This window comes from Orcinus orca, chromosome 1 (assembly GCF_937001465.1).
Source record: "Orcinus orca chromosome 1, mOrcOrc1.1, whole genome shotgun sequence".
Taxonomy (NCBI): domain Eukaryota; kingdom Metazoa; phylum Chordata; class Mammalia; order Artiodactyla; family Delphinidae; genus Orcinus; species Orcinus orca.
In genome coordinates, this window is record NC_064559.1 from 93648706 (window position 1) to 93676506 (window position 27801).

The 27801-nt window shown below is 37.6% G+C and overlaps 1 non-coding gene across 1 annotated transcript; it reads right to left on the reverse strand.

The window, feature by feature from the left end:
* Positions 1–18246: 18246 nt before the first annotated feature.
* On the reverse strand, positions 18247–18410 carry LOC117197542 (U1 spliceosomal RNA). Its single transcript, XR_004478208.1, has one exon. It is a non-coding gene; the product is annotated as a U1 spliceosomal RNA (small nuclear RNA).
* Positions 18411–27801: the final 9391 nt, after the last annotated feature.

The window sequence follows — 27801 nt, forward strand, 5'->3', positions numbered from 1 at the left end:
CTCATATGAGTCCTTCTTGACCCCTGAACATTCTTGATATGAAACTCTATCTTAAGGTAGGCTTGTTATTCACTTCGCTCCTTATACCAGGTGAGCCCTTGATCAACTGGGAGGATCCCTCTCCTAATAAATATCAACTGTAATACAGCCTGACAAGCTAAACTCAGAAAGGGAGATACGTGCCCAATATTCATACACTGTTTACTACTTTCTCTTGGATTCAGATGGCAACAACTTATTGATGCAGGTATTCACTGTTAGCACTGACTGAGCACATTATACCATTTGGACCCTGCAATATTCAGTGAGTATCGTTATTCCTTTCTCTTCCTGCACTGGTGAAAGATCTGAAAACCATGTGCCACTGCAAGCAACTCAATTCTATGACCTTAGATTCGGTGCTCAGATAGCTTAGGTAATGGCCTCAGATTATACAATTTAGTGGGGTTGGGATTGGATGAAAGGGAAAGTTTGTATACAGAAAGAGGCATGAATAGAATCAGTTTACAGAGAGAAACAATGATGAGAATCCATGTGAAGGGAGAATGGGAGAGAGGAATTGAGAGATTAGAGAATGTCTGCTTGGCCTGTGACAGTTTCTAAGTTCTCATTCACAGTTCCCATGAAGCCTAGGTATATTTAATGTAGATGCAATCACCATGGATCATTTCAGTACCATCTATTCTATTCTCCTCTTTATTTGAATTATCTTGGATGATTTTCTGACAGTTTCCACCAAGAAGCATTATTAGATCAAAGATCACTAACACTTTTATCTGCCCCACAGAGAAGTGATGCCTCGAGGTCATTGTGTGAATCAGTGGCAGAATAAAGCTTACAGGTCAGATTGCCTCTCAGACTGCTGTTGATCCATTCAACCAAAGGAACCACACGCTGGGCTTCCCTGGTGGTGCATTTGTTGAGAGTCCGCCTGCCGATGCAGGGGACGTGGGTTCGTGCCCCAGTCCGGGAAGATCCCACATGCCACGGAGCGACTGGGCCTGTGGGCCATGGCTGCTGAGCCTGCGCGTCCGGAGCCTGTGCTCCGCGGCGGGAGAGGCCACAACAGTGAGAGGCCCGCGTACCGCCAAAAAAAAAAAAAAAAAAAAAGGAACCACACGTGATCCCTCAAACATTAAGATTACTGGTTCTAATTTGAGTAAAACAGGCTAAATCCACCCCTGCCCTAGTGGGAGTCCATTCTATCATGTTAGTGATGTAAGCCATGTTCTCCAAGCTCTCCAATCTATAAAGTGTCTTTTGCTAATTTTACATTTTCTAAATCAGCTGTATCTTGAAAATTATTTTGTTCACAAACCACTTTCCAAATACCTTACCTCTTCAGATGGCTTCCCAATACCTCAGTGTATTCTACATGTAAATTAGTTTCATCTAGCAAATTCCTGGTCCAAATTCCATGCTTTTCCACTTTTTAGTCTATTTCTACCTTCTCAATGTTTAAACTCATTAAAAACAATTTGAAATGTGGATGGAAATTGTACCAGAAAGCCAAGCTTATGAGGAGGCAGTCTTCACTCGATCCTTGGGAGCCAGGCCTCATGGCCAGGCCGCCGGGTCTCTTAGTTAATGTCACATTTCCAAAGTACTCCCACCTTGGGAGGATGCAGAGTGTGTGACAGACAGGCAGGGGTGGGTGTGCTCTCCCACAGGTGACTTTGGAAGTCTTAGTTATGTTTTGAAGAAGTGGTGCCTTGTCTGCCGCTAGAAGGACCTGTCTGTGACCTGTGACGAATAGATGCTTTGCCTCAGATTGAGCCACTTGGCTTCTAAGTAGAATCCTTATGGAACATCACAGATATTTAAATAGGAACTGGAGTCCAGGGTCATTAATGAATAAGGATGAATGAAGATGGATATTCCTGTATTTCTGTTAACTGAATATTTATTTTGACTACTTTTTAATTTATCAGTGAAAGCCATAATATGTCTACTTGAGTTTCACTCACATTTCTACTGACAACGAGAACAGGGGTTGTTACAGAATCAGGTCTGTTCGCCTGGCACTTAGTAAGCCAAATGCTGACACGCCAAGGTTTGTGGCAGAGAAACAGTTTATTCTCAAAGCAGCCAAGCGATGAAATGGGAGAACATGTCTCAGATCTGTCTCCCTGAAAGTGAGGGGGTTGGGATATTTATGGGATAAGCAGGGTGGTCTTAGACATGGGGAAAGTTGGCTGGATGTAGAGAAAAGGTGAGGTAATCGGTGTTCTGCACAGGTGCATCTTGTTTACATGTGTCTGCATGTTCAGGATGGAGGTACTTAGCATGATCTGAAGCTGGAGCTTTCCAGCCCTCTGATGTCAAAATGCCATTCCTTAGACAGCTGTTCAGGCCCAGTTTTAGGATCGGTGGCCCCAACCAGCCTTAACTGGCTCACACTGGACAAGAGCTGACTCCTAGTTCCTGAAGTTATAGGAAGCTGGGAAGGTATACAATTAAAGGGGTGGGTGGAGAAAGAAGGAAAAATTAACCTAAAGTGAGCTTAATCAGGAAAGGTAGTTTACAGGCAGAGGGGTGTTAACAAGCTGTTCCCCTATCTGTTGTTCTGCAAGACGAGCTCAAGAATTCCTGTTATCCGCCGGCTTCTGTTATGTCTATGGGGCACGGTTTCCAGGTGATAAGAAAAATCCAGATTCAGAAAATGTCAGAGCTGGAATAGACATCACAAATGCTCTCATATGCCTAGGATGAAAGTCCAGTCCTCCGCTCTCTGCAAAGGTTCTCTTCAGCTGAGATACCAGCATCTAGGGGGTATGGGGGTTGAAAACACCCGAGGCCGTGGGAGCAAAGGAGGCACCCACTTGCCTGGCCAGTCAGATCAGCGAACTGCCCTGATCAGTCCAGCAACACAGTCACACACAAAAACCCACTCTGCCATCCTTAGAAATTATTCTTCCCTGTCTTCATTTTAAAGATAAGGAAATTGGGACTCATTGAGCCAAAATGATTTGTCCAAAGTTATATGTCTGGATAACAGCATGCTTCTTACCAATGATCTGATTCCCATTCTGTGGTATTTTTTCTTTGGAACAATATTCGAGTTATGCCTTATTCACATATCTATAATAATAGGTGTTCTGAAAGTTGATATCAAAGAATGTAAGATACTAGAGAAATGGTAGGGTAGGGATGGCCAAGAAAAACTGTGCTTCTCAAAAGTGTACTCCTGTCCACTGTTCCTCTAATAATTTTCCCAATTAGATATCCTTCATGTTTAACAAACTACGCCTTTAAAAGTAAAATATCCTGTTAGAAAGTTATTAGCTATTCATACTTTAATGTGACTAATCTAGGAGGATGATACACATTGCTTAATTCTTAAGACTTTCCTGAAGACAGCCAGAGGGAAAGGGTGTTTCGACTGAGGGGACGATAGCATTGATTGAGGGAAATAGTGGTCTGTCTATTGTAACCTTATTTTTTGAAAACTGATCATCCGTATACGTTATATATGGCCTCATTCCCTGACAGCACTGAATAATAAATAAAGATTTATGGACATAGAACAGTCTTTTATCCTACATATTATTCTAGCAACTATTAGGTATTGTTTTACTCTTTACTGGGATTTGAAGAACTTGAAAAGTTCTCATGCTAAATTCCTTAACTACCAATTGCAAACTACCATTTTCAACTTTCAATTTTTGTTAAGCATTGTCTATCATTGTTCTTTCTTAAACGTAAATTCGCCTAGGAGGAGTAACACAAAATCTTCAACAGCTTAGAGTGTTTATCTGATCATGTTACTTCTCTCGTGACTTATCTGATCATGCTATTCCCCTCTTTAAAACCCTTTGATGAGTTTCCATGGTCTTGATAGGTTCCTGTCCCAGGGTACAAAGGGAGTCTTGTAGAGTTGTAAAGACACATAGACACTGTTCACTACCCATTGACTGAATAACACCTCCAAATCCATGTACTATTTTAAATATTCAAGTTTTAAAAGCAAATACAAATTCACTTAAAAACATTCCTGAATTTTTATTAGCTTATCATTTCAAATATTTTCTATTAATATGCAGTGATATTACATCTACTCTCATATGGATGACCTCAAAATTACTCTTAAAAATTTGTTTTAACTCTAAAATTTGGTTTGCCACTCTCCTAGAGAATAGCACCCTGAATCCCTATATGCAAAATTCTCTATACCAGCCAGCCTTAGGTGACATCTTGCAGAACTCCAATGTGCCATGCTTCCTCATGCTGTAGGCCTTGCATGAGGTAGTTCTTTTCACTACATTCCCTCTTTATCACCTAGCTAACACCTACACATTTTTACAAAATTAGGGCAGAGATATCATCTTCCCTGGGGGACTTCCTTTACACCCATCAGACTCCACCTAACTAACGTGGGTGACATTCCTCTCCTCTGGTATGTTTTCACTAAAGACATGTCCCTGCCCATTGGATAGGATAATTATGTGGAACAGTTAAGGAATTCACTTCTTTGACAAGTGTTAGAAAAACAAAGGTCTGGTATTTTAACTTCTGAAGAAGTCTGGACATGAAAAATTCCAGATACCCCTTTCTTCCCAAGTTCCTAGGACAGGCCATGAAAGGAAATTATTGTGGCTTTTAACTATGCCCTCAGGAAAAAATATCCTTCCCACAACCCACCACTTTTGCTGTCCAATGTGATAAATACCATTCCTGAGAGGAGGGCAGTCTGGCACCAATCAGGAGGCTTGAGGGACCTCAGTCATCTCAGACTCCTCCAGGCAGGTAGCCACTTACTCACCTCCTTCAAAGTAGCTGTGCACTGAATTTCCTTGACTCTTTGGTTTTGCTCATTTTCTGTATAAGTAGGTCAGACAACTCTCAGGTTCTTTATCCCTGCACAATTCCAGACAACTTGCTAACCATTAAAAAAATAGAGAAAAGATATAATTATTGATTTTTTCCGGTGGGTAGCTATTGTGACTTTTCATTCTAATGGCATTTCTTTCACTTTAGGAGGTAAGCAGGAATAGGGAGCTAATCTTACCCCTTTAAAAGTACACTTTATTCCTCTAAAAAAGTTTAGTGGTATTTGGGGATTGCATGTTTCTTATCTTGACAAAATTTCCCAGGCTAGAATGAGAAATTTTCCTTCTAGAATGAATAAGAATAGGTAGAAGAAGCAAAAGAGTGTATATTTTTAGCTTGTGTGAGGGACCTTCCATTTTATTTATCGTCCACCTCTTGAGTGTCTGCATCATGAAGATAAAGGCGTTTGAAATCCAAATGAAAGTATTTACTCAGATCTTAGCTCCTCAAGACAGCCAACAGATGTGCAAGAGGTTTTAAAGGTACAGGTGGCATATTTTGGTAAAAACTAAATCAATGTCTTTTTGAACTGTAAGTGCAGACTCCAGAAAATCATGTGTAGATAATATTAGGCTTTAGAGATGAAAAAATGGCTTTTCTAGTTACAACCATCACTTCTCTCCTGTTGGCCCAATATATGTGGTTTAGAATCACAAAATCTGAGTAGTAGGCTAGATCTTCCTTTATACCATCTTGGGCAGCAGAAGTAGTAACTCCCTGAGACTCCTGTCTGCAAAAGTAGGGGGCTACCTATATTTTCTGTAACACAAAGAGGTGATGAGGAATAAATAAAATAATATGTATGAAGAGATTTTGTAACCTGCAAAATAAGGCTTTTTTCTCCCATCATTCAGGTCAGTTTGCTCCCTGTTATATCTTGCTAATGTCAATCATCAGAGGCATGAGCAGAGAAACTAAGCACTTCTTTAGGTATCACCGGAAGAAAGAGCAATAATATGTGCTAATCTCCATTGCATTGCTCCCTTCTTCCAGCCAGTTCCTAACTGTGAGCTGAATAAAGGCTGGAGTCATATCTTTTCTTTTTTTTTTTTTTTTTTTTTGCGGTATGCGGGCCTCTCACTGTTGCGGCCTCTCGCGTTGCAGAGCACAGGCTCCGGACGCGCAGGCTCAGTGGCCATGTCTCACGGGCCCAGCCGCTCCGCGGCATGTGGGATCTTCCCAGACCCGGGCATGAACCCGTGTCCCCTGCATCGGCAGGCGGACTCTCAACCACTGCGCCACCAGGGAAGCCCTGGAGCCATATCTTATTCCTTAGTATCTGTGTCCTGAGAGTCTGGAATATAAATTAACCCAGTTGATACAGAATCATGAACAGTTAATTGGTCTACCAGATATCTACATGAGATATTTTGGCCTCTTTAGTATGGTAGTCTACTCAATGACCTAATAATAACTGCTGTTTGTACAGCTTTTCTCAACCTTATTTCACTTGACTGTCTTCATAACTCTGTGAAGTGGTCATAGTAGGTAGGATTAAAATGGTCACATTACATAGAACAACTTGGCAAGGTCACACAGTTAGCATCATCACAGCTGAGCTAGAGTGGGGATCTTCTGGTTCTAGTCTTGGAGCTCATTTTCTTTTATGCCAGACTCTACAGTGTGCTGTTAACAAACTCTACATTAAAGCGTATTTTTGAGGTTGGTAATAGAGTGAAAATCTTGAATAATGTCTGTGTGTTCTTTATTGAAGATCCATGGATGAAAGTATATGCATATAAAAAATATAATTTTTCTTTTTAAATCCTTCTCTTTGGAGGTTAACACTAATAAAGTCATAGTTTATCTAAGTGAGTAAGAAAAAGGGAAGGATACAGGAGTGCACACATGAATATTTTCTTGTAGTCTGTGGTCAGGCTTGTTTATAAAGCGTCTGCCTGGTTCCTTTGTTTAAAAAGGTATTTGGTCTCGGATTTCAGCCAGCTGGGCCATCTGTCACATTCTGCCAAATCTGGAACTCTGGACTGATATCTGATGTTATACTTTTATGACCACTTGTGAAAGCCTGATATTGGCTCATGGTTACATTGCTTTAGTATTTAGTGACTCCTCACATCTGGATGTTTTCTTTAACTTTTCAAATAATTTCTACATATGAGATTATATTAGCTTCCCACTTTTAGTTTCTCTTCCCTCAGAGTCTCTGGTGTTACAAAATTCTGTTTTGGAGTAAGATTATATCATACATTCTTGGGATTAATTTCTTCCTATCTTTTTCTGAACTTGCTCTTTTTTTCTCATCTTTGACTCCTTTCTACTACTTCTTTTTAATTTCTACAATGCAGCTTTCCAACCTAAATGTCCATTGACAGATGAATGGATAAGAAGATGTGGTATATATATCAATATATACGATATATACACAATGTATATATACACTGTGGAATATTACTCAGCTGTAAAAAAGTGAAATAATGCCTTTTGCAGCAACAAGGATGGACTTAGAGGTTATCATACTAAGTGAAGTAAGCCAGACAGACAAAGACAAATATCATTTATTTGTGGAACCTAAAAAAAAAAAAACGGTACAAATGAACTTATTTACAAAACAGAAATAGATCCACAGACATAGAAAACAAACTTATGGTTACCAAAGGGGAAAGGGGTGGGGGAGGGATAAATTAGGAGGTTGGAATTAACACATACATGCTACTATATATAAAATAGATAACCAACAGGGACCTACTGTATAGTACAGGGAACTATACAGTACTAAACTCTAAATTAAACTCCACTCAGTTTTTTTTCAATAACCTGTAATGGAAAAGAAAACTCTAAACTAAACTCTACTCAGTTTTTTGCAATAACATGTAATGGAAAAGAATATAACTAAATCACATTGCTGTGCACCTGAAACTTAACATTGTAAATCAACTATATTTCAATAAAAATATTTTAAAAATACAATATAATACAGCTTCCTTCTTACTCCAAATTTAATTTGCTTATATTCTTGGTGGATACACACATGATTTTATGATACCAGAACTTTTACTCCATTTTATTCTATGAGGAACTAACACTCAAAGGGAGTCAGTGATGAGCTCGTGGCCACACAGCTAGAAAGGTGACACGTTGTAATACATGGTATCTATCAATACTGAGCTTGGTGTTTTCCGTTTCCTTCCCTCTTTAGTTTTCTTTTCCCTCCTTTTAACTACAAACCAGGTTGTAGAAAGCCTGGATTTTCTGTTTGACTTCTTCAGAGGCATCTAATTCTAAGTGCAGAGTGCATCTTCCATTTCCTCTTCCTACCACGTCCACTTTTTGTGGATGCCCCACACTTCTGTAGAATCCCACTGAATTCTACTCACCTCCAGTTCTCTTTATCAACCACAGACCATCACCTATGGGTCCCTCAGTAGTTCACACATTCTTTATGCGCGAGGAAGTAACAGGCTATGCTAATAGCAACCAGAGATTACAGAGATTTTCCAAGACAGTTGCCATTTCAAATATCGTATTCTGTTTTTCCCAAAAGTTTACTTGTCAGACTATGTGTTCTGGTTTTGGGGTTAGAAAATATATTTAGTCCAGATAAGCTGCAATTCAGCCCAGACACACCAGGTTTGTATAACCTTAGTAATGTTAATAAATCAGCAGCTGTAGAAACATTCATTCCTAAACTTCGAGGGACAAACAGTTAAAATTTCTAGATCCTGAGGGATCACTGAAACAAGTCACATACTGTCTAAGAAACTTTCTCTTTGAGAATGGTGATCTAGTAGCATAAACACAAAAATCCTGGTAAAATGCTTATGGACATTCCTGTTTATGAAGCCTTTGGCAGCACTCTCAGCAGAGTCAGCGGCTCCCTGCCTCTCTGCACATTAACGTTGCTCTGAACTCGATTACAGCACTCACTACTGTTGTTTAATATACACTTATTTATTGAATCCTATGTGCCAGGTAATATGCTAGTTAGGAATACAGACTGCCAGATCACATGGCCACTCGAAGGCCCATGGCCAAACATTCGGTCTCTACCAGGTCCTAGAAGCAAGCTTGCAGCTAAATCAGAAGGAAAAGTCGTTCTCTGCAGAACACAGCATAGAATTCCTCCAAGAGCTTACGTGCGTGTGCTGTGACTCTTTATCAGGGCTTCTATGGTTGGATCATAAAAGGCCCAAGTGATGGAGCCATTTGTACTGCAGCCTGAGCCCGCTGCAGAGCTGGCCCCTCCCTGGACCCCACTCAAAACTCAGGAAATGGGTCTGAGTTGTAGACTCAGAAAAAAAAAAAAAAAGTGAATTAAACCCAGCCCCTGCCCTCCAAAGGGCCTGGAATCTAGTTGAGGGGATATATGCATACACAGAGTTCCCAAAGGAGGTGACAAGTGACATGATATAGCTCACGAACGTAGAATCCTAGAGGAAGGAGCCTCCACCTTTGTATGGTAGAGCACAGTGGGTGAATATTCACACCACACTGTCGGCATCTTTTATCTCCTACCTGAATGAGGTAATCAAACCTCAGGTGCTACACTGCAGACAACCACATCCATCCTCTTCACTCCTAGTGGTATGTCTTCTCTTTACCTGCATGACCTTTCCCCATCTTTACCCAACTGAGCCATTTTTAAAAGACTCAGCTTGAGGGCCAATTATTAATGGAGATATTATGACCATACCCCTTACAAAGTAAGATAAATTCCTTTTGCTTAGCATTTCCTTTCAAAAATATTAATAGTAATAAAATAATTATTTGCTAGACAGCTTTCTGTCCATTATCATAATAACCTCAAGAAATAAATATGAGATAGTTGTTATCATTCATATATACATATATATATATATCACATCTTCTTTATCCATCCATCTGTTGATGGACACTAAAAAATACAACCAACTAGTGAATATAACAAAAAAGAAGCAGACTCACAGATATAGAGAAGAAACTAGTTGTTACCAGTGGGAAGAGGGGAAGGAGAAGGGGCAATATAACGTTAGAGAATTAAGAGATACAAGCTATTAGGCATACAATAAGCTTCAAGCATATATTGTACACCATGGGGAATATAGCAAATATTTTTTAATAACTATAAAATGAGTATTCCCTTTAAAATTGTGAATCACTGTATTGTACACCTGTAACATAATATTATATGTCAACTCTACTTCAATTAAAAATATTCCTTTTGGGCTTTTTAGGTCTTAACACTAGGTCACCACTAAAGGAAGGTTTAGAAACCTTCCTTCCAATTTTTTTTTTACCACTTTTAATGGGCTTTTGAAAGGTAATAATTAATTACAGTTTCTTTAAGAGAGAGAGAGCAAATTCTTCAAACAGGGGTGGAAGAGTTGTTTCTACTAGCAAGAAGGCTCAGGGAAATTTTGATGCTCAGCGTCTGTGGCTTCATCAGGATCTGCTCATGTTCCAATCCCAATTCTCAGAATCCCATTCCTTCCCAATAAATGCCTTAGCTTTAACAACAAAGACTTGTGAAGTTGAAAATTCAATTTCCATTGTAATTCAACCAGCTGCAGTGTTAGATTAGGTTTGATTTTCAGAATTTTGGGCCCTGTGACTACAGGAGGTAAAGCTCTCTTTCAGGGAAGTCATAATTTTTAGATCTTGCATATGAATATTTAGCTAAGAATTGAAAACCCTGAGCTCATCATTTTCTTTTCCTGGGTTCTCTTGCACAGTAGTTAAAAGCAAAAATCTAACCCCATAATAATCCTTACTTTCACTAAATGTTCTAAGATGTGCATCAGAAATGTATGAGAGAATCCATTCCTCCAGATTCTCAGCAATAATTAGTATTATTATTTTTAAATTTTAGCCATTCTAATGGATGTATTGTGATTTTATGTATTTAGCTGATGACTAATAATAACGAGCATTTTTTTCATGTAATTATTATCCATTTGCATATATTCCTTGGCACCATGTCTGTCCATTTTTGCTTGTTTTTATTGAGTTGTTTGTTTTTTTATTATTGAAATGTAGGAGTTCTTTATATATTCTATATGTAAATCATTTGTCAGTTATATTTATTTCAAATATTTTCTCCTGGGGTATAGCTTGCACTTTTATTTCATTGACAATATATTTTTCTGAGAAGAAATTTTTAATTGATAATATTGTCTAAACTTTCTATACCTTTACAGACTTTTTTCCTACTTATTCTAATCACTGAGTGATGAGTATTAAACTATATTTGTCTACCTTTGGGTCTGTTATTGTTCGCGTCATGATTTGAATCTTTATTATTAGGTATACACATATTTAGGATTGCTATGTCTTCTTGAAAACTTGACCTTTTTATCAGTATGAAATGTCCCTCTTTATAGCTACTAATATTCTTTGTCTTGAAATATACTTTGTATCATATCCACTCCAGCTTTCTTATGATTAGGGTTTGCATTTTGTTTTCTATTTCCTCCTGTCACTTTTATATTTGCTCACATATTTATCATTTTTGGTGCTCTTTATTCCTTTATTTAAAAGAGTTATCCAAAGAACTCCTTTTACATTTCTTGTAGTAAGTATTTGCTAATAATAAGTCTGTCAGCTTTTGTTTTAAAATGTCTTTTTTTAAACTTTCTGTGTGTGTGTGTGTGTGTAGGAGAACAAAGATAAGGTTGACTGTTGTTTTCTTATAAGAAGTTAAGTAACCAAAAGTCAATGCAAAAAAAAATTTCAACCTAGAGTTCTCTTTCAAGAGAAAATACCTATCAAAAATAAAGGTTATAATAGCCGCCGGTCAAAATGGCTATTAAACCTTTATTTTTATTTATTTATTTATTTATTTTGCAGTACGCGAGCCTCTCACCATTGTGGCCTCTCCCGTTGTGGAGCACAGGCTCCGGATGCACAGACTCAGTGGCCATGGCTCATGGTCCCAGCCGCTCCAAGGCATGTGGGAACCCGTGTCCCCTGCATCGGCAGGCGGACTCTCAACCACTGCGCCACCAGGGAAGCCCTAAACCTTTATTTTCGATAGGTATTTTCTCTTGAAAGAGAACTCTAGGTTGTAATTATTTTTTGCATTGACTTTTGGTTACTTAACTTCTTATAAGAAAACAACAGTCAACCTTATCTTTGTTCTCCTGTACATAAAGTATCTTTTCTTGAATACACACACATATGATACATATTCAAGAGAAAGAAATACATTGATACATTATGCTTTTATCATGAAACAAATGAAATTGGAAATAAACTACGAAAACCTTACCAACATAGTCTTACCTACTTAGAAATTAAGAAACAACAGTGCAGGATAACCCTTGGAACAAAATAGATGATGCACACCACTTGCCAAGGGATAGAAAAAAAGAACACAACATACAAAAATCTATCTAATCAAGCAAAACTGTAAATGGACAAATGGTATTGCTTTATCTTTTCTTTTTCCTTTTTATCATTAACTTGTAGCCTAGGTGTTTGCTTATCATTGTGAATACTACATTTTTGATACTCTGAATTATGTTGTCTTCTTTTCAAAAGTGTTGAGATTTTACTGGCAGGTAGCTAATTTGCTGGCAGATTGACTTTCTTTTGTTGAGGCTTGTTTAACACTTTGTTAAGGCCTAAGAAATAGTGTCCCTTTTGAGCTGGATTAGGCACATTCCTAAAGTGTGGCCCTTCTGTGGTCTTGCCTATGTATGTCACAGGTCCTGCTAGGATTTTTTTAAAGTGGTCAGAACTCTAGCAACCCTAGCACTGTGTGATCTCCACAATAGCTGTTCAAACCATAGCTCCCCAGTGGCTTTCCTCTATCAGTCTTGTACAGTGTCTCCTTGTATAAGACAGGCTTCAAATTTGAATAGAAATCAAGAAGACTCCTTTGCAGATTTCTTGAGCTCCTTCTTTGTGCAAGTCTCACCTCTTGAGCACCCTGACCTGCAGATTCTAGCCTCTGTAGACATCTCAAACTCTAGTTTCTCTTTCTTCCACCTAGCAAAATCACTGCATTCTGTTTTGATTCTACGTTTCTTAACTGCAGTTTAGAAAATTTCCTTGTTTTAATTTGGACTTACCACATCTTTTCATATGTTTATTTGCCTTGAATACTTATTTAACAAACTTGGATTAATCATCACGTATAGGAGCTATGCCTCCAAACTGCTGCATATATATATATATATATATATTTTTTAAAGTGTCCATGGAACATTTAGTAAAATTGAATATATGCTGGGACATAAATCAAGCCTCAAAACTTCAAAATATTAAAATCATATAGTTATAAAGAATTAATTTAGCAGTCAGTAGGAATAACTAGGAAATACCCGGTTGTTGGGAAGTTAAAGAATTCACTTCTAAATAACTCACATGTCAAAAAGGAGTCAAGTGAAAATTAGAAAGAATTTTTAAATGAATAATTACAAAACGATGACATATAAAATTTGTGGAATGTAGCCAAGTCTGTGCTTACAGAATAATTGACCGCTTAAGATGCTTATATTAGAATGGAAGAATGAAAGAGTTTCTGAAAAACAAAAAACAAAAAAACAGTGGTCTAAGCAGATATCTTAAAAAGAAAGAAGTAGAAAAGCATAGCAAAACTAATGAAACTAGGGGCTTCCCTGGTGGTGCAGTGGTTGAGAGTCCGCCTGCTGATGCGGCAGACACAGGTTCGTGACCCGGTCTGGGAAGATCCCACATGCCATGGAGCGGCTGGGCCCGTGAGCCATGGCCGCTGAGCCTGCGCATCCGGAGCCTGTGCTCCGCAACGGGAGAGGCCACAACAGTGAGAGGCCTGCGAACCGCAAAAAAAAAAAAACTAATGAAAGTAGATGGAAGTAAGTAAAATAAACTTTAGAACAGGAAATAATAGGAAACAAAGTAAAGTAGAAAGAATCAAGAATGCCAATAGGTTGTTTCTCATGAAGGAGGGGGTCACAGATAAACCTTATTTAGTTTATAACATAACCCCATTACATACTAAGTTAAACTTACAGAAAATTTTTTCAAAACTGGAAATTGATCTGAAATAACATAATAATTGGAACAGAAATAAGTCCCAAAGAAAACAATCATAACTCTAAATTTTGTGACTTACTCTTTTGCTTTTCTTTACAAGTTTATCACTTATGCATCCATAAATGAAATATTGTTTAGTTTTATCTGTCACTGAAATTTATATAAATGGAATAATATGTGTTTTGCTTTGCTCAAATGTTACTTTAGAGATTATGCTGATGCATGTAGCATTGGTTTATTGATTTTCATTGCTATATATTACATTACATGGAAAGTACTGTAATTTTTTTACCCATTTGAATTTAAACATTTGAGTTTTTTCTCTTATCTATCTGTGCATTTACTTATTTTGCTGCTATGAATAATGCTAGAGTAACATTTGTTTACACATCTTGGTGCACATGCACGGCAACTTGCCTGAGTTTGGACCTGGAAGTGTATAACCAGTGGCTTGGTTATGTGAATGTTAAAATTTAATAAATTATGCAAAATTATTTTCCGAAGTGGTTGTCCCAGTTAATACTCCCATAAGCAATGTACGTGTTCCTTTTCTCCTTGACAATCATTGCTAATGCTTGGTTAATCTTTAGGGTAGGAAATGCTACTTGTGGTTTTAATTTACGTTTCCTTGCGTATTATTGAGTTTGAGGATATTTTAATATGTATATTAACGCTTTATTAGAAGAAAAAGTTGCCTTTTCATTTTGTTGATGATTTCCTTTACTGTGTAGAAACATTTTAGTTAGATGTTTTTCTTTATTTTGCTTTTGTTGCTTGTGCATTTGATATCATATCCAAAACAATTATTGCCAAGACCATTGCCAAGGAGATTTTCCCCTGTTTTCTTCTAGGAGTTTTATGGTTACAGGTCTTACATTTAAGATTTTAATTCATTTTGAGTTAATTTTTTGTGAGTGTTGTAAAATAGAAGTCCAGGTTCATTCTTTTGCTTGTGGCTATCCAGTTACTGAGCAGGGCTGTAGACTAAGTTACATGGCCCGGAAGTTCCATGAACTGAGCTCTCAGGCTGCCTGGGGTCACTGTTTGGGCTCCTTGGTCAAGCGGGTCCAGAAGTTATACTCCATGGTTGTAGTCGTCATAAAAATAATTCATCGAAATCTGTTTGGATTCATTTTATATCTTAGCACGCAGTACATTTTTGCAATTTTCCAAGATGGTTTAAAAAGAATATGTATTCTCTAAGTTTTGGGTTTAATATTCTAAGTTTATAAGTGTTCAAATGTTTAAAGTGTGCTATTTAAATTATCGAAATCTTTACTTATTTGTTGTTTGTTTGATTAATTAATTCCTTAGAGACGGGCCATGCATGACAGAGTAACTTGTATTATACCAACCTTCATTCTGAAAATAATTATAAAATGTGGGAGGAATAAAAATAGTTGTATGAAATCATCAAACAACACCTAAAACAGTCAGAAATTGAAGGGTAAAATTTGGAGTGAAAGAAAATGTATTGAGGTAAGTCCTACATCCCCCCAATCCTTGCAGAGAATTTGCTTTTCTATCCCCCATAGAATTTTAGAAGTGCTTCCACCTCCCCCACCCCCCAATTCCCCACCCCCATCACCCGGCATAGAATTTGCTGATTTCTGGCATGAAGCATAAATCCTGAAAACAGAGTTGTAGGCTAGGGCTTTCAGCCATTATCACTGAGCTGAGGGATAAAAATTCGAGGTAGCAAGGACCTGAGGGGACCAGTATCACTGAAGAGGGAAAAAGACTTCAGCAAAACGAGCCTAAAATTTTCAATGTAATTTTTCCCGTGTCAGTGATTGATTCCTATGCTGCACATGCATGGAATGGAGGCTAAGAAGACAAGTTGAACGCATCTGCTAAAGCAGAGATTTTGGCAGTGTTGGGAATTTAAAAATAAAATCTGTCACATTTAGAAAGAATTTTTTCTAACTTAAAATTATGATCTAATTGCCCAATCATTTCTTCTCACGCTTTTATGATTTCATTCTTTTTGCTTAAAACTCTGATTCATTTGGATTTTATCCTGGCATAAGCTCCAAGATAGACTTTATTTTTTGCCATATGGCTTGATTGTCCCCCAAGTAATTATTCAATAATCAATTTTCTTCTACAGATTGGAGATGCTGTTTTTACGTATACAAAACTGATGTCTTAAAATAAATAAAACCAAAATCATAGTCAGACATTTTGTTCTCAAAACCACCCTGCTTAAGTGTTTCCACTTTAATGAGTGATATCACTACTTACCCCTTTACTTACACCAAAACCTTAGACTCATCTTTCACATCTCTTTTCTCTCTTTTCTCTACAAGAGCACTCCCTGTGGCTATACTCCTGATAACAGAGGGAGCAGGCAAAAACATTCATCTCCCAGTTTTTTCATGGAAGGGGCTTAACTGCATACTTTCCCAGCTGCTGCCTGAAAACCTGGCTTCTAATTAGCCTACATCTAGGTGCTGACTATGATCCTCCCTTTTGTGATACTGACAGGTCACAGCCACCTTCAACCGCTGGGAGCCACTAAGAAGAAGGATAATGGCTTGGACAATCTCTAAGTTTTGAGAGGCAGCCAGGAGCTTGGGCCAGGCTGATTGCCAAGTTTCATCTCCTAAACAAGACCAGTCTGTCAAGTCTGGGAGAGGTGGCTTTTTATTTAATGCTCAGAAACCAGCACCAAGAGTCAAGGAAAATGAAGAAACAGAGGGATGTGTTTCAAACAAAAGAACAAGATAAATCTTAAGAAGCTGATCTTAATAACATGGAGATAATTGATTTACCCAATAGAGAGTTCAAAATAATAGTCATAAAGATGCTCACTGAGGTCAGGAGAACAATGCACATACAAAGAGATAGAAAATATTTTTAAAGTAGCAAACAAAAATCACAGAGCTGAAGAATACAATAACTGAACTGAAAAATTCAATAGAAGGGCTTCAACAGCAGACTAGAAGAATCAAAGAATGGATCAGTGAATTCCATGACAGGGCAGGGGGATTCATTCAGTCAGAGAAACAAAAAGAGAAAGGAATGAAAAGAAAGAGTGAGATCGCTTCAAGGAATTATGGGACATCATCAAATGGATCAATATACACATTATAGAGATCCCAGAGGGAGAAAAGAGAGATAAAGGGGCAGAAAGCTTATTAAGTAACATAATGGCTGAAAACTTCCCTAACCTTGGGAAAGAAACAGACATCCAGGTCCAGGAATCCAAAAAGTACCAAACAAGATGAATTTAAAGAGACCCACACAGAGACACATTATAATTAAACTGTCAAAAGCTCAAGACAAAGAGAGAATCTTAAAAGCAGCAAGAAAAAAGCAACTTGTGAGCTTTCCTGGTGGCACAGTGGTTGAGAGTCCGTCTGCCGATGCAGGGGACACGGGTTCGTGCCCCGGTCCGGAAAGATCCCAGATGCCGTGGAGCGGCTGCGCCTGTGAGCCATGACCGCTGAGCCTGCGCGTCCGGAGCCTGTGCTCTGCAATGGGAGAGGCCACAACAGTGAGAGGCCCGTGTACCGTAAAAAAAAAAAAAAAAAAAGCAACCTGTTGCTTATAAGGGAACCCCCATAAGACAACTGGCAGATTTTTCAGCAGAAACCTTGCAAGTCAGAAGGGTGTGGAAAGATATATTCAAAGTATTGAAAGAAAGAAAAAAGAACTGCCAACCAAGAATATTCTACCTGTTAAAGTTGTCCATCCAACCACAGATGAATGGATAAAGAAGATGTGGCACATATATACAATGGAATATTACTCAGCCATTAAAAGAAATGAAATTGAGTTGTTTGTAGTGAGGTGGATGGACCTAGAGTCTGTCATACAGAGTGAAGTAAGTCAGAAAGAGAAAAAGAAATATTGTATGCTAACACATATATATGGAATCTAAGAAAAAAAAAAGATTCTGAAGAACCTAGTGGCAGGACAGGAATAAAATCGCAGACATAGAAAATGTACTTGACACAGGGAGGGGGAAGGGTAAGCCGGGACGAAGTGAGAGAGTGGTATGTACATATATACACTACCAAATGTAAAACAGATAGCTAGTAGGAAGCAGCCACATAGCACAGGAAGATCAGCTTGGTGCTTTGTGACCACCTAGAGGGGTGAGATAAGGAGGGTGGGAGGGAGATGCAAGAGGGAGGAGATACAGGGATATATGTATATGTATAGCTGATTCACTTTGTTATAAAGCACAAACTAACACACCTAACACACCATTGTAAAGCAATTATACTCCAATAAAAATGTTAAAAAAAAAAGAATTGAAGGAGAAATAGAGTTCGCCAGACAAACAAATGTTAAGACTTTTGTCTTCATCACCACTAGTCTGGCCCTACAAGAAAAGTTAAAGGGAGTTCTTCAAGCTGAAATGAAAGGATGTTAATTAGTAATATGAAGACCTATGAAAGGATAAAACTCACTGGCAAAGAAGAAAAAAGTATGCACATTTTTTTTTTTTATCAGGGGAAAGCGCGAACGCAGTCCCCCACTACCACAAATTATGCAGTCGAGTTTCCCACATTTGGGGAAATCGCAGGGGTCAGCACATCCGGAGTGCAATGGATAAGCCTCGCCCTGGGAAAACCACCTTCGTGATCATGGTATCTCCCCTGCCAGGTAAGTATAGTATGCACATTTTTAAAAAAGAAACAGAAAATGATTTGGGGTGTGCGTATATTTATTGCTAATGTTCTGTGTTGTGGTTTTTAAGGATGAACGTATTAGTGTATAATCTGTGTAATTAAAAATTAATAAAGATTAACATTAACAAAAACAAAGAACTAAAATTTAATTACTGGGGAAGTCAGGGAAGAGAGGACAGTAGAGGAGAGTAATTATTGGGTCGTTTAGCAGAGTGGCCAAAGGACTTTTCAGAACAGGGATACCTAACATAGAATTTTAAGTTTTATGTATTCTTGAATTGAAAACCCCATCTGCCTCCTCAAGCCTTCAGAAAATCTCAAACACACATTTATGTCCTTTAGACTTATTTATGTTTTTGTTTCACTTTGATTTTGTAGAATTCAGGAACAAGAGATTGTGTTCCCTTCTGGCTGGGGTGTCCCGGAGAATGCTGCAAAAGTAGTATGTAATTAACTATTGAAAGAATAAACTATGAGACAGAACTGACTATAAGCTATAAGCCCCTTAGAATACACAGAAAAGTGTAGGTGAGGGTAACAGAAGATTTGAGCTGCTATTTGGGTTTCATGATATTTTTATTTTTCTTGTCTTTGAGAGGAGAATGCTCCAAGCAGGCAAGCATAAATGCCTTATTCTAATAAGCATTGTAAACATTAGTAGGCGTTCAATTTATAAACGTAAACCTCATGTTAATTCTATTAATGTGAGTTACCTTTTTTTGACTTGAACTCTCTGAGGTCATTGACAGTCTTCTCAGAATTTATTGTATATAAAACTGAGGTTCATCTCCTGAATCTTATTGAATTCACCATGGAACCTCTTACTGTTCAGTCATTCTTTCCTAGAGAACCCTCTCATATGCCTTATGGTATTAAACTTCTACACTGCTATCTTTCGTTTGCTTCCTTTCTCTTTTGAGTCATTTTTCATGAAAAAAAATGGGGTTATCAAATCATACCAACTTTTCCTTTGGAGTATATTTAATGATCTCTCCTCAAGTATACACTACATATCTGGCTATGCCCAGGGTTGCCCCCTTTCCTGTGACCTCAGTCAAGTTATTCAGTCTTTCTGAACCTCAGTTTGAATTTCTATAAAGTGGAGAAAATAATAATAACCTCATTAAGACAGCAATAGTTAAACCATATCATACTTGCCAAAGTGCTTAGCACTTCTGTAGGTACATAATAACTGCTTAAAGTCATTCCAGCTCATCTTATCACTTAGGGATTTATCACCACCAACTCTTTCTTAGCTTCCGGATAGCATTTTTCTCTGCAGTAGGATTGCTACCAAGGCAAAATGAGAAATTACTATCCCTGCTGCTCACTGAATGACACTTCTCTGCCATTTCTCCTCTGCCTTTATGACTCTTGGTTCAAATAACAGGTTAGTTCTCCACAAAAATCTCATAGCCCATTAATTACATTAGTGGGAGTCATAAGTATCCTAAATGGAAAAATTGTATCCTTCCATTTAGCAATTTGTAAAGGATGAGGATATAGAGAATGGTTGACCAACATTCACACTCGGCTATGTGTATCAGCAAGCCAGAAGGGGCTGGAAAAAGTAGAGCTGTTAGTTTTATAGTGACATCGTATTGATTTCTAGATATTATACAGGGTTTAAGCTACTTAAATTATGTTGAATTTGCCATGACAAATGCCACCATATGGAACCTTTTAGATTTTAGTCACATGAAACTTTTTAGAATTTAGTCATTCTTTCTTAGAAAACTCTGTCATGTGTCTGATATTGTTAAACTTCCACATTGTTAGCACCCATTTTTAGAACTTCCCATCTCTTTTGAGTCATTTCTATTTTCAAAAAGTTGGGCTGCCTGACTGTACCTATCTTTTCCTTCACTCTTATGCAGTCTTTTTTCTTAAAGACTGTCACCAGAGTTCCCCTCTTGCCAGCTTAAACTGTACCTAATATCTAGAGATCAATAAAATGTGTTGCTAAATACAATATGTTTAAAATGAGGGATGTATTACTATAAAACTAACAGTTAAAAGTCAATGGAAAATTTTAAAAAGTCAATGAAAATTTTAGGTACATAGTGATGATCTACAAATGCATAACTGCAGAGTTCCAGAATAGAATTATTCTATATAATTTAGACAAGTAAAATAATCTTTCTGAACCAGGTTCCTCTTTTCAAAAAATGGCAGGATAATACTATCTGATCTACTAATCTTCCAGAAAGAAGTCTGTATAAATGTGAGCTCTGTTATTATTAGCAATGTTCTGGCTCTCTTCAGATCTTTGGTTCAGTTTAGTTGAAATAAAGCTCAGAGCAGACAAAACAAACTTGAAAAAAGAAAAATGTACTTCAGTGGAAATTGTTTCTATTACCTTTGCCAGTATATCAAATGATTAGATAAACCAGGATTCAGTTTCTCAATAGGCAAATCAGATCCCTCAAATCAATGTTTTGTTTGAATAAGGATAAGTAAAAAATTCCTGCTTGTCATAAAGAAAACATGCAGATCTGCTATTCATTTCCATCTTAGGGAATTTAGCATAAGGTCAGGTGGAGTGAATTAAAAATGTTAAGGTTTTCCAAAATAAATATTACTTCTTATAAATATGTGATTCATATTTAGAATTTTCTAAGTCTCCAACATTTCATCATCTTCAAAATGCCCACTTATGTTTATAGTTTTCTGAGCATTTTGTGTTGTATTAAAGTTTTATATATTCTGCCTCTTTCAAAAATGTTGGAGAAGCATGCAACAAAAATATAATATTTTGGCTTTCTTTCCTTCCTTCCTTCCTTCCTTCCTTCCTTCCTTCCTTCCTTCCTTCCTTCCTTCTGTCAACAAACGTATTTGTCAAGCACTGGACTAAATGACAGGGAAATACATAAGAATGAGACATAAACATGTCATGAGGAGCTCACAGCCTCATGTGAGAGACAGGAAAGACTATTAAGTGTTTAAATAAAGATACGAAGGAAATGCTATGAGCACAGATAGAAGGATTAATCAACTCTTCCCTGGGGAATCAGAAGAGGCTTCACAGAGGAGCCACAGAAGCTAGATCATAATAATTTAAAAAATAAAAGGTAAAGACTTTGTCAGATAAAAAGGCTTTGTTCAGTCCAGACAGAAGGAACAGCGTGGGCTACAGAAAGGTTTCACAGAGAGGTCCAGCAGGAAATGGAAGGCAGGAAGACAGCTGGGTCTGCTCTATGTCAGAGATGCAGTTCAGAGAAGTTTGTTGATTTTAGCTGAGAGGCTGATTTAAATCACTTTTCTCTCATGCTACAAATATTCGTCAAGGCTCTTCTTTTATGAAATGTCAGCATGCTTGTTGTAAGCCCAGAGCATGACATCAACTTCTTCTTTTAATTTTTTGCAAGTTGATTTCCTCTACTTTTCTTTCTCTTTAAATGAACTCATATTCATTCAGTTATTAAAGAATGTTCTGTTCTAACAACAAAGGATTGGTAGTCTATGAAGACGAGTAACTTTTTTAATAGCTTCTGAGAGAGAGGAGAAGAATACAGAGAAAGCAAAAAAAATCCTGCCATCAAACCTGGAAGCCCTACTAGGTTGGCCTTACATCATAGAGATTTAACTAACCTACTTTGTGGAGGAAAGGAAAAGGAACTCTAATGTGCCAGGCCAGGGGATGTATGTATTATATCTGATATCTGATTCAATGCCTGGGAACTGTGATCTGGCCCCCTGCTACCAATCTGGTAGCCAACCATTGCCTCTACTTCATTGCCGACCATTCTTCCCATCATTCATTACACTCCAGTCAGATTGGCCTTCTAGCTGGTCCTTAAATGTGCAAAGCATGTTTCTCTCTGTCAGAATACTCTTACTTCAGATAACCTTATTCTCTCTTCCTCACATCCTTGAGGTCTTAGCTCAAAGAAGCCTTCCCTGATCACACTCTATAAAACAAGGTCCACCTGCTCTTCCCCTGTCATACGCCAAACCCTTCTCTAAGCACTTATTTCCACTTATTGTATATTTTTGTTTGCTAAGGTTTTTAATTGTATCTATCTTTCCACTAGAGCCTAAACAACTATAAGAGAAGGCATTAGCCTATTTTGTTCAAATAATGTGTATAAAACAGTTGATATTTAATAAATGGTTAATAATATATCTTGAATAATGGAAAACCTTTTATATTGACATTATTAGAAACGTTTTACAGATGAGTAGCCTGAATTTCAGACACGTAAAATAATTTGTTGGCTATTCCATGACTCATAAGTCATCCGGATTTGAGTATACAATGTCTCCTAAATCCATGATTTTTCCATTATACCAAACTTTATTCCCTAAAAGGATGCTTTCCATGAGAACATATCTTCAGATATAACTAACATTATTATGTGAAGTATGTTTATCAGGGTTCCAAAATGTAGAAACAAAATCCACTGTAACTGGTTTAAGTAAAAATGGACTTGCAAATGGTCACGAATAGTTTACAGAATCATTGGCAGAGCTGAAGAGACAAACTTGAGCTGAGCTTCCAAAAATGACTACCAATCCCACACCAAAGAACTGGCCTGCCAAGGAGCAGCTGCTACCACTCCCACTTTCAAGGAACTGCAGAAGCATGAAATTAGTTGCCATGGCTTCTAAATTCAAGGCAAGACTACCTTTGCTATGAACAGAAAGCTGCTGAATCAGGAAAGTCACACCAGGGGTCCTAGATCCAGAATTTTACCACCACTACCATGATCTTTGCCAGCAACGTGACTGCTCTATATCCTGTCTCTCTATGTAACTCCATTCTGTATCAAAGACTCATATAAATCCATCTCACTGGTGGAGCCCAAATCACTTTCAGAAACTTTACTGCAAAGGGAATTGAGAAATGTAGTTCTTTAGCTTTCCAAGCTATCAAGACTGGAAGGTAAGTTGCAAGGGGATCAGAACTGTTGCTGACAGTTATGCATCCTATGTTAGGCACGTGTTAGTGCATAACCTTATTCAATCTTTGCAAAAACACTGTAAGGTAGCTACCATTATGTCCACTGAATTGATGAAGAAACAAAGGCTCAGAAAGTGATTTGACTCAAGTCATTAATGAGTCTCTAATGAGAGACTCTTGTGCCTTCTTTCTGGAGTCTATCAGCATCCTCTTTTCAGTTGCACGAATCGGCAATCATTGTTTTGTTCAGGGTCGAATACTTTAGAGTTAAATGGCAGATAATGATGCTATTCTCTAAATGTAAAACCAGAGAGGGTACAAAGATGTAAACTTATGAAACTCCTCCATAAATGTCTTGCTGACTTTTAACAGTGTTGTAAAGTATGAGAAAGGTAGTTTGGAACGTTCCTCCTGTAAAGGTGGCATCTTGCTGCACTTCTGTAATAGTGGCCTAGTTCTCAGCTCTGCAGATATAAAATTTTCATTTTTATTGATTCTCTTTGGATGACTAGACAGTAAGCAATTTTCTACTTGGGGCATGCCTGTTAACATTAAAGCAAATTCAAGATATGGACTTAAAAACCATATGAAATAAGAATGGACTTCTAAATAATATTTATGGAGCATGTACTGTGTGGCATGCACTGTGGTAGATATTTACTTGTGGATTTTTATTATTGCCCCTAAAAATCTAGAAATTAGGATTCCATCATTGAAAAAAATGGGTGATAGCTTAATGACATGGTACCACAGCAGTTTGATGTGCCTAAAGTAGCAGTAATTTGGCCTAGCGATGGGGCATATCTAAAAAGTAGTAGTGGGTATGCTTTTGGCATCATGGAGTTGTCTGGAAACAAATACATAGAAAACCCATAAAGTTTTTTGTTTTCTGGGTTTTTTTTTTTGAATTTAATTTAATTTATTTTTTTTATACAACAGGTTATTATTAGTCATCCATTTTATACACATCAGTGTATGCATGTGAATCCCAACCTCCCAATTCATCACACACGCACCCCCACCACGCTGCCACTTTCCCCACTTTGGTGTCCATACGTTTGTTCTCTACATCTGTGTCTCAATTTCTGCCCTGCAAACTGGTTCATCTGTACCATTGTTCTAGATTTCACATATATGCATTAATATACGATATCTGTTTTTCTCTTTCTGAGTTACTTCACTCTGTATGACAGTCTCTAGATCCAACCACGTCTCCACAAATGACCCAATTTCGTCCCTTTTTATGGCTGAGTAATATTCCACTGTATATATGTACCAATTCTTCGTTATCCATTCATCTGTCAATGGGCATTTAGGTTGCTTCCATGACCTGCCTATTGTAAATAGTGCTGCAATGAACATTGGGGTGCATGTGTCTTTTTGAATTATGGTTTCCTCTGGGTATATGCCCAGTAGTGGGATTGCTGGGTCATATGGTAATTCTATTTGTAGTTTTTTAAGGAACCTCCATACTGTTCTCCATAGTGGCTGTATCAATTTACATTCCCACCGACAGTGCAAGAGGGTTCGCTTTTCTCCACACCCTCTCCAGCATTTGTTGTTTGTAGATTTTCTGATGATGCCCATTCTGACTGGTATGAGGTGATACCTAATTTTAGTATTGATTTGCATTTCTCTAATTGTTAGTGATGTTGAGCAGCTTTTCATGTGCTTCTTGGCCATCTGTAGAGAAAAGTTTATTTAAGTCTTCGGTGCATTTTTGGATTGTGTTGTTTGTTTTTTAAATATTGAGCTGCATGAGCTATTTATATACTTTAGAGATTAATTCTTTGTCCATTGATTCGTTTGCAAATATTTTCTCCCATTCTGAGGGTTGTCTTTTCATCTTGTTTATGGTTTCCTTTGCTGTGCAAAAGCTTTCAAGTTTCATTAGGTCCCATTTGTTTATTTTTGTTCTTATTTCCATTACTCTAGGAGGTGGATCAAAAAAGATCATGTTGTGATTTATGTCATAGAGTGTTCTTCCTATGTTTTCCTCTAAGAGTTTTATAGTGTCTGGTCTTACATTTAGGTCTCTAATCCATTTTGAGTTTATTTTTGTGTATGGTGTTAGGGAGTGTTCTAATTTCATTCTTTTACATGTAGCTGTCCAGTTTTCCCAGCACCACTTATTGAAGAAACTGTCTTTTCTCCATTTTATACACTTGCCTTCTTTGTCATAGATCAAGGTGCATCATGTCATTGACCATACGTGCGTGGGTTTATCTCTGGGCTTTCTATCCTGTTCCATTGATTTATATTTCTGTTTTTGTGCCAGTACCATGATGTCTTGATTACTGTAGCTTTGTAGTATAGTCTGAAGTCAGAGAGTCTGATTCCTCTAGCTCCATTTTTTTCCCTCAAGACTACTTTGGCTATTAGGGGTCTTTTGTGTCTCCATACAGATTTTTTTTTTTTTTAACATCTTTATTGGAGTATAATTGCTTTACAATGGTATGTTAGTTTCAGCTTCACAACAAAATGAATCAGTTATATATATACATATATTCCCATATCTCTTCCCGCTTGCGTCTCCCTCCCTCCCACCCTCCCTATCCCACCCCTCCAGGCGGTCACAAAGCACCGAGCTGATCTCCCTGTGCTATGCGGCTGCTTCCCACTAGCTATCTACCTTACGTTTGGTAGTGTATATATGTCCATGCCTCTTTATCGCTTTGTCACCGTTTACACTTCCCCTTCCCCATAGCCTCAAGTCCATTCTCTAGTAAGTCTGTGTCTTTATTCCTGTTTCACCCCTAGGTTTTTCATGACATTTTTTTTTTTAAATTCCATATATATGTGTTAGCATACGGTATTTGTCTCTCTCTTTCTGACTTACTTCACTCTGTATGACAGACTCTAGGTCTATCCACCTCATTACAAATAGCTCAATTTCGTCTCTTTTTATGGCTGAGTAATATTCCATTGTATATATGTGCCACATCTTCTTTATCCATTCATCCGATGATGGACACTTAGGTTGTTTCCATCTCTGGGCTATTGTAAATAGAGCTGCAATGAACATTTTGGTACAGGACTCTTTTTGAATTATGGTTTTCTCAGGGTATATGCCCAGTAGTGGGATTGCTGGGTCATATGGTAGTTCTATTTGTAGCTTTTTAAGGAACCTCCATACTGTTCTCCACAGTGGCTGTATCAATTTACATTCCCACCAACAGTGTAAGAGGGTTCCCTTTTCTCCACACCCTCTCCAGCATTTATTGTTTCTAGATTTTTTGATGATAGCCATTCTGACTGGTGTGAGATGATATCTCATTGTAGTTTTGATTTGCATTTCTCTCATGATTAATGATGTTGAGCATTCTTTCATGTGTTTGTTGGCACTCTGTATATCTTCTTTGGAGAAATGTCTATTTAGGTCTTCTGCCCATTTTTGGATTGGGTTCTTTGTTTTTTTGTTATTAAGCTGCATGAGCTGCTTATAAATTTTGGAGATCAATCCTTTGTCAGTTGCTTCATTTGCAAATATTTTCTCCCATTCTGAGGGTTGTCTTTTGGTCTTCTTTATGGTTTCCTTTGCTGTGCAAAAGCTTTTAAGTTTCATTAGGTCCCATTTGTTTACTCTTGTTTTTATTTCCATTACTCTAGGAGGTGGGTCAGAAAGAATCTTGCTGTGATTTATGTCATAGAGTGTTCTGCCTATGTTTTCCTCTAAGAGTTTGATAGTTTCTGGCCTTACATTTAGGTCTTTAATCCATTTTGAGCTTATTTTTGTGTATGGTGTTAGGGAGTGATCTAACTTCATACTTTTACATGTAGCTGTCCAGTTTTCCCAACACCACTTATTGAATAGGCTGTCCTTTCTCCACGGTACATTTCTGCCTCCTTTGTCAAAGATAAGGTGACCATATGTGCGTGGGTTTATCTCTGGGCTTTCTATCCTGTTCCATTGATCTATCTTTCTGTTTTTGTGCCAGTACCATACCGTTTTGATAACTGTAGCTCTGTAGTATAGTCTGAAGTCTGGGAGCCTGATTCCTCCAGTTCCTTCTTTTGTTCTCAAGATTGCTTTGGCTATTCGGGGTCTTTTGTGTTTCCATACAAATTGCAAAATTTTTTGTTCTAGTTCTGTAAAAAATGCCAGTGGTAGTTTGATAGGGATTGCATTGAATCTATAGATTGCTTTCGGTAGTAGAGTCATTTTCACAATGTTGATTCTTCCAATCCAAGAACATGGTATATCTCTCCATCTATTTGTATCGTCTTTAATTTCTTTCATCGGTGTCTTATAATTTTCTGCATACAGATCTTTTGTCTCCTTAGGTAGGTTTATTCCTAGATATTTTATTCTTTTTGTTGCAATGGTAAATGGGAGTGTTTTCTTGATTTCACTTTCAGATTTTTCATCATTAGTATATAGGAATGCCAGAGATTTCTGTGCATTAATTTTGTATCCTGCCACTTTACCAAATTCATTGATTAGCTCTAGTAGTTTTCTGGTAGCATCTT